The sequence below is a fragment of the Vidua chalybeata genome, chromosome 8 (genome assembly GCF_026979565.1).
Source record: "Vidua chalybeata isolate OUT-0048 chromosome 8, bVidCha1 merged haplotype, whole genome shotgun sequence".
NCBI classification, from domain to species: domain Eukaryota; kingdom Metazoa; phylum Chordata; class Aves; order Passeriformes; family Viduidae; genus Vidua; species Vidua chalybeata.
In genome coordinates this window covers 15538712-15547639 of record NC_071537.1, presented here as the reverse complement: position 1 = coordinate 15547639, position 8928 = coordinate 15538712, and positions in this window count along the sequence as shown.

Genomic DNA, 8928 nt, shown 5'->3' with positions numbered 1-8928 from the left:
ACTGGTTTGACTGTGGTAGGTTCTTTACGGCATTTCACGGGAATCGCTTTGCTCTGACTTTGGAAGGAGCGCAGTAACAGCCGGCAGCGATGCAGATGCATTTCATTGCCTTTGCCCGCCGCCGCCAGGGGGCGCCGGTGCCGCGGGCTCCGCGCCGGGCGCGGCCGTGGGGGAGGGAGCGCCGCGCGTTCGGCCTGGCGCGGCGGAGGGGCCCAGCCTTAGAGCGCCTCAGAACCGCGCCTAAAACCGCGCCTAAAACCGCGCCTACGGAAACGGGACAGCCGCTGGTCAAGCAGTTAGCGTGTAGGGAAAAAAATATATGGCGTTTGTGCTCTAGTGGATGTTTGTCCTGATTTGTTTTCCATAGCTTGCTGGAGACACTGAGGATGTTGGTAGACGACAAATAGAATGGCTTGTAAATCAGAACCTGCAGGAAGGTAGTACAATAAAAATACTTATTTACATATTTTCCTGCTATTGTGCAGCAAAACTTAACAAGTCAGTTAGGAATGTATTTATTTTATTTTTACGTGCTTATATTGAATAGTCCCATTGAACCTGGTGGCATTTCCCATGGTTTAAGGTAGACGTTTCTCATTCTCTCAGCAGCAGCAGTAGTAACTGCAGATGATGTGTGAGGTCTTACTGCTGAGGAGGGATGCTCCCATACTTTCTCTGCCCTAAATGAGGAACACGTGCTGCTGTCTCGGCCATCCCCATCACCTCAGCCTCAACTTTGCCCCTACCTGAACAATGTCGGTACAGCAATATGCAAAATAGAGACTACCTAAAGTTGAAAGAGTACTTAAAGAAAGTATCGTTTACTTGTTCTGCAGATGCATTGTATTGTCTTTATTGGAGACTGAATAGTGCCTAGACAGACCTGTAATCTGACCCATTACTTTTTTTTTTTGCAGCCTCTGTGCTGTTTACACTGTGTCATAAAACAAATGGCACTGCTGTTAACTGGAAAATCTGGTCTAGCATACATGATGTGCATTTAGAGTGACAGTTCTGTACCTTGATCTAGACTTAATGGTACCACTCTGAATGGAGCATCTGGTAGAACAAGTCTTCCTTAGGACATATAAGTATTTATTTTACTGAGATTAGCAAGGAAACTTGTATATGTATTTGCTTATATTATTAAACATATTATGAGAAGAAAATAAGTATACAAATGATTGCTCGCTTGTATAGTGTTAGTAGTTGGAGGAAGTTTCTGGAATTTTCTAAGACAACCTGATGTCCTGGTCCTGCTGGAGCTGCCTGTGACCCCATTTAAGTTTCTCCAAGTGTACGTTCACAAACAACCTCTCTTCACAACCCCCTGCTCTTGGAGCAAGTCCAGGATGACAGTGCCTGCTACAGCAACTGTGCCTTTTTTACCCAGGTCAGGTTAGGGACATCTGCCTGCCAGGTATCCTACCTGAAAGCTGGGACCAGTACTAAATTCAGTCTTCTGCAATTTCCAATTGACTTTCTTCCCCTCTGCTCAGACATTCTTCATTCATCTTTTGGTGATTTGTTTCTGTTTTCTTACTAAATCTCTTCCCCTTCTTTCTTCTCTGTAGATTCGATCCTGTGGATTGTAAACCACATGCTGGAACACAAATAAACTGGAAATTCTACAAGTATTTTATAAAAATATTTTTAAATTGTAAGCATGTCTTCAGCACATCACTGTCTTCCTTAGTTAGTTTTTAAAGTGCTATGTGATCAATATCAGATATTCATCAGATACTTAGCATTTGGGTACCAAATTGATCTTAATCCTAAAATACAGTTATCTAATTTACTTGCACTGTGCATATCTCTGCTTTGCATGGTCCTAATATAATAAGGTTCAGAGAAATACTATTGCTTGTAGGAGGGTTGACATTAACCCTCATGAACTGAAAACATAAGAGATTGTATCAATGACTGAATGACAGAATATGATTATTCAGCTGATGTAAATCTTACTTTAAAAATCACTTAAATTACAAACCTAGTTGATAAATTTAATTAAATATCTTTTAAGACTACTAATGTGTTAGTATCAGATAATAGTTCAGGAAGAATTATCATGTATAGTATCAGTAATCATATATTAAACGTATAAAAATTTGGATAAAAATTAGACCTTAATATAACTGCCTACAGATTGATAAATTGTTATCACACAGAAGCACTTTTTGTGAAACCAGTAGTAAGTCTGAATCATACAATCACAGAGTCATAGAATGGTTTGGGTTTGAAGGGACCTTAAAGATCATGTAGTTCCAAAGCCCCTGCATGGACAGGGACACCTTCCACTAGATCACGTTATTCAGAGCCCCATCAAACCTGGCCTTGAACGCTTCCAGGATCAGGGAATCCACAGCTCATTATTTTTAACAATCTGAAATTTGAGTACTTTTCTTCCCACTTACCTGAAAATGATCTAAAATAATTGCTGAGAAAAATCTGCTGCTGGAAGGAGGTACTCATACGTAATGGTGCAGATCTCTTCATGACTCAGTTATGAAAATTTGCATTTGTAGCCATTAAAAAGTCATTGTTACTTAAAAAATGGGGGGTATGTCTACAAAGTATAACTGTTCTTCATAGTCACTTTGAAAGTAATTTAGATGTCAAATGACTAATGCCTGAATAAAAGCAGCTAATGTTTTTATAGGTGCATCTTTTTGCTCTTCTGTACTGAAATGGCTGAGTGGCACTTCATTAACTGATGAAGTGTTACTGGGACAGCCACAGGGAAGGTTGTGAGGTGCTCAGGTAGTTTTAAAATTACACCAGTCAAGGTGAGCCAGTTTACTTTTTTTTTTTTTTTTACAGTTTGTAAAATGATTTGAAGTGAAAGTAGCATGCTTTGTACTAGAAGTGCCCATGTTCCCTGACTGTACCCTTTCTGTATAAGTTCTGTTACAGCTACAGTAAGTGACAGCTCAAAAAAAAAAAAAAAAAAACAGATGAAGTTTGGGCTGGGTTCTGAACACCATGTCCTTATCCTGAAAGGAGACACCAAGGAATATGATATTTCCTCACCAAAAAGAATCCTCTTTGAACTCTGATCTGACAGACCGTCAATATTGACCTCTAACTGTTTTGTCAAGTATTTGTTTGTGGAGCATGTTTTCTGAAGGTTTTAGAGAATTCATTTTTTCTCCTCCATTAACTGTAAATTCAAGAAAGCATCCTCCTTCAGGGAAATACAAACTTATCAGCAATTCAGATGTCAGAATTCAGGTGAGTTGCTATGGCTGTGAGGCAGCAAAGTGTAAATTTTGTTGGAAAGCCACGTAGTTTCTATGGTCCATTAAAAGCAAGTGGAAGTTTCACTTTATTTGGAGGGGCAGAGAGGGTGACTTTTCAAATATATTAAATATATATATACACACACACACACAATCTTATTGAATGGCTTTTTCTATTCTGTCAGCAAATTTTGATTTAGATACACCTTTCTTTCTAGATGAAGAAGAAACTACATGCTCTGATGTCAGGCAAACTCATGCATGCTTTATCACGGGCACCTGATGAAGGAAGTGCTTTCCTGTAGCTCCTGTTTCACAGCTGATAAATTCTGCTTGATGCAGGTGGTAATGAATTGTATATTTTTAAGTTTATATCAGCATTCTCATCTGTTAGAATTTCATGTTCAGATCTGTGGGAGCTGTTTGTAAGTTGGGTTAGGGTTTCTTAGTGCTTCCTAGTTGATTTTTTTAAATAGCTAAAATGTTAAACCAGATAACCTGTCAGAATTTGAAATGTGTTCTAAAAATTGCCTACATTATAAGAAATTTCTGTTGCCATAAACTTTTGCTCCTTTAAATGTTCTGCAATTAATGATAGATGGTTTTATTTTAATGTGCCAAGAAATATCAATGCAGAAATAGCTACTGGAATTTGATGGCTCAGTCACAGACAAATATATCAAATGGGTTAAAGCAGATGAGTTTGATCCCAAATATCCCAAGTATTCATATATGATGGAATTGATTATGGAAATGTTTAGCAGATTTTGATAGTGCCTCTTTACATGTTTTTTTAGAAGGAAATACATATTGTCCATGCTGTATTAGGAGACAGGGTAATTGTAGATACTCTTAATATTTTTCATGCAAGTTCTTTGGCTTCAAGATTACAAATAACACTGACCAAGTTAAGGCTCATTATGTTTTAAAAAAATCTAATAGATAAAAGCAAAGCATGGGAACAAACTGAAGTAGTTATCACAGTTATTTAAAAGCCCAGAGCAGAACTGTTGCCTGAGATTAGGTCTTGTACCAGAATAGCCAAACAGAGGAAGCTGTATCTTCTGCTGCAGTTGCAGAGGGGTCACTTGTGTGCCTGGGATAAAGGTCCTGTCCTCTCCAGGACACCCAGATGTCCTGTGAACACTCAGTAACTCTGGGATGTTCTGAACACAGTGGGTTTATTGCATGAGCTCAGATTAACCCTGGAGAGCTCAGGCCTCAGTTCTGATGTGTGAGGGCTGTGCTGGATTTATGTGTGTCCTGTGCAGCTCACCTGCTTGTGCCCCATGTGTCTGATGCATCTTGTGACTAACAGGTTATTATCAGTAATATCTGATAATCCAGTAAAAAGAGAGAAAACAAATGAAATTATTTTGTAAGACACATCTTTAATTTGCAACACTGATTCTTAAAAAAGCACATTTAAAAAGATTTTGTAATGCAGAAAATATTTATGTACAATTTAAAGTACACGTATTTTTCTTCTTTTCAAAAATTCACTTCAGAAAAAAAAGTATGAGCTTGTTTGCAACTAAAAGACGTTGCAATTAGACCTGATAAATAATTTTGGCTCAGATAAGCCATGCACTAGCATATACTTATGCTACTGGTGCTAGTCAGAAAGACATATCAGAAGTCTTGAAGAAGTTTGTGCAAAGTCTGTAAATGTTAATTAAGAAAAAAGTTATTTTGAAATTGAGGCAATTTGTAAAACCCTCCAGCCTTGCCCTTACATTCCTTCACAGTATGCAGGATCCAGGGAACAAACCATTCCAAAATACTTTCGAGCAGCTGCAAGTAGAATTTAACTTTGTTACTGAAGAAGATATTAAAAAGTGTAAATGCTTCCAGCTGTTGCAGTAGTAAAACTTCTGTTTTATAGGGAGATACAACATACAGTATTTCAGGAATTTGGTGTTTCAGATACAGTCTGTTTTAAACTTATATTTGATAAGTTGTGTTACATTTATTCTCTGACTTTTTTTATATTTTCTGAATCAATCTTTCCTGTTCTTTTATATGTTTATGTAGCAGAGAATTTTGTTCATTATCAACCTAAATGCCAAGTTAGATCTATTGATACTTTCAACACATTTGGATTTACTGTAATTAGAAGCATATTAGATATATTAGTTAACAGTACCAATGATATGATAAAAATCCAATAAGAATTTTATTATAGCTTGCAAAATTTTACTTATAGGTATTAGATACATACTGAGATGCTATGGTCCTTTGAACAAAATTCACAATTTTTCTCTCAAATGTTCACAACTGAAGCTCTGGGTAAAAACTTGGAAATGTAATTGAAACCCAACATTTTGATTAGATACTGTATCTAGCATGCTGAATTTTGTAGACTGCAATACTTCACATTCTTGATTGATGGGATTGTATATTCTATGAAACTTTGTGAACCCTCACACAATTTATCATGAGATGGAGCTCTGAGGCAGAGCAAGAGCAGCAAAGGCAGTGGCACTACAGCAGTATGGACATTATTCCTTTCTAATGTTTCTGGTTTGAGAAAAATTCTGGGTTCTCTAAAGTGTGAACTCTTCAGCTACATTTAGAAAGTTCCAAAGGAACCTGATGTCCTGTGAAATACTTTTGCTATTGAAATGCTGGATTTTTTTTTTCAAAAAGCCAACTGATATTAACTTCTCTCTTTTCCTTCATTAAAAAGTCTTATAACTCCTTTTTCAATTAGTTGTTTCAAAGATTGGATATCATGAGGAAATATCTATCACACCCCTAGAAGAGCTGTCCTAATACTTAGATATCACAATGCTTTATTTCTGTCATGTACTCCAGTTTAAATTTATCACGAGTCAACTTCCTGGACTCCTTTGTGGTGTGCCCATATCTGCTGGTTCAGGATCCCATACTAGGTATGTTCTTCTTGAGCAGAGCTGATAGGCTGTTGGTGGCACTCTGTGTTTATGAAGCTAAATTGACTTTCTTCACTCTGTCTCTAGAATGCAAGTTTTCTTGTAAATGTTTCTTGCAACTCTTTCTGAAGCTTTCCCATTCATTGAGCTAATAAATTAGGGATTGTTTTTTTGGTAATAAATACTTTCATGGTGTTCTGTCTTTATGGCAAGATTAGCTATGAAATTATTGGGTTTTAAACTCTTTCATGCAAAGAATGGGTATATTCTGGGAGTTATTAGTTTTTGAGGTTCATTTTTATAGAGATTTTTTATAGTTTCCTGCCAATGTTTATGCTTTTCTTGATAGTTGCAGATGAGGCCAGAAAAAATGGTGTGGGTTTCCAAACCATACAGAGAACATAAATGGAAATAAAAACTGTGATGATTGACACAAACAACTGACACATAGACTGATAGTTTGAGGTATCTATTATATCCATTTTCAAACACTTTGTAGCATGGTGACCTTGAAAAAAAATCCCTTCCTGGCTCATTATGCAGTTGTTATCATTATAGATATTACAAAATTATTTTATACCTCTCTTGTAACAGGTGTGTCCACATGAGTGCTGTCAGTGGCAGCTGTACACAGGGATATTCATCACATGCTTATTTTAAGAGGTGTAGTTAAAAGATTCTAGTAATTCCAAAGAAATTTATACTTGCATGAGCAGATGTCAAAAGCAGCTCAGTTACCTATTCATCTGTAGAACATCTTATGCCAGGTAAAAAGGGAGTTGGAAGGTATCAGTAGGTGGCAGAAAAACACTGGTATTGTAGCTTTACCTGTGTAACCAGAACCTGACATCTCTGCCTTTATAATATTTTAAAGTTTTCATCTTTCTCTGTGCTGACCTCCAGACCCCTTTACAAGACTTCTGTTTCCATGTTTTCAGTTGTGATAACCTAGTGCTGTATTACTGTTCTCCAGATAGTTCAAATCTGTCATCAGAGGGAACTTTCCAGGTGCTTTGATGGGAAGGAGACAGCTTCTCTTCCCATGAGAAGGGATGTTTGAGGGGTGGTGAAATGAGAAAGTGTTCACAACTGAGAACCCTTGAACTGATACTGAAATTGCTCTAGGATACTGCAACTATAATTTGGAATAGTTATTTTGCTCTTCTGTGTTTTGGGTTGTATCAGTTTGAAAAGGTGAACTCTGAGCTTAGGACTCTTGAGTCTTTGATTTGCACAGCATCATTTTGGATGCAGCAGTGCTTACTTCAAAGTACAATAATATATGAAAATCATGTCGGACTTCTGTGGGCTTTGGAAATTACATGACTGCATAAACTCTATGCTCCATCTTGAGCTAAGAAAACTGGCTAGATCCAAGCTAGCATATGAGGAACCACTTCTGGTATCTGTACCAGCAGCACTGTTGTTTCTTGTTCAATCTGCCAGGTTTTAGCTTTGTGTTCACAGTTATATCATCCTTGCTTTTGATAGGATGTGTTAAAGTTTCACTTCGGCCACTCATATGAGAAAGAACTGGCTTGGATCAGTTATTCTGTTCTCAGCTCCTCTGGAGCAATTGAAAGTCATGCAAAATTAAATATAAAATATTTCTGTGGTATTTGCAAAACTCTGTAGGAGCTTTTGTTGTTATAAAAGCAAAGTGATAAGGTTTTCAGAGTGATGACGTTCTACACAGTCCAGTAGTACATATTATAACAACAGCTCCAGTGTATTATCATTTGTGAGAACTCCTGGTGTCTCTGTATGTCTTGGAGCAGATATGAAGACAGCACCCTACTTTTGTAGCATGATTCCAAAAAAGGCTTTTCCCAAAACCTTTTAAAGAAGCACTTCTTTGTCTGATTTGTGACTACAAAGAAAGGTGCTGGCATATTTCCCCCATGGTAAGGAAAGCATGGAGGCCTCAAGGAGGAACTGAAATTATGTTTGCCTGAGCAACAGAAGGAATTCCAAGAAGAATAGAAAGTTCAGTCACAATATTTGGATTCTAGTCTATTCAAGCTCCAGACTGTGTTCAGCCATAGCTGATGACTATCTTGAGCATATATACACAGTAGGAAGTTGGAAGAAAAAATTCAATTAAGGGTATTTAGAATATGGCTGTTTGCAATAAAATGTTTAATGAGCTGGTTTAGAGTCCTTTTATTGAAATAAGTTTTAAACAAGTTTTAACTTTTTCAGTTTGAATAGAGTTATGGAAAGTGAATTGCAGAATACTAGATGTCTTAACATGATAGAACAGAACCATAGTATCAGGTAGGTTGGAAAAGACTGCCAAGTCTATTGAATTTTACAAGTTCCTTAGATTGTCAGTATTTAAGTGCATTATTCCAAGGTATCTATTCTACTTCTCTGAGACTAGAAGAGGGTTTCCCAAGATAATTTGTCACAGGACATGTGCACCTGGGAAAAGTCCACTACTGTTCTTCTTGTCAAGTGTTGGTGTCCTTTTACAGAACTTAGCAAGTAGAATCCTTTAAGGAAGATATTAATTTAAATTTCCTTTTATTTCAAGTGCTATAATATGAATCAAATGGATTTAATACCTTAAACACCATCTCTTACACTGTATTAAAATTATTTTATATAATACAGACCTGTTAGCAAAAATACATTAATTGTAGTGGATTTCATGTGACTATACCACAAGTTTTACTTGGATACACCTTTGAATTAGACATTTATTTCCTAATGCCTTGGAGCATCTAATATTATTTACCTACATAATTTTCCTCTGTAGTCAGGCTTTGAAGTTTCAAATCAAAGTAATTTGT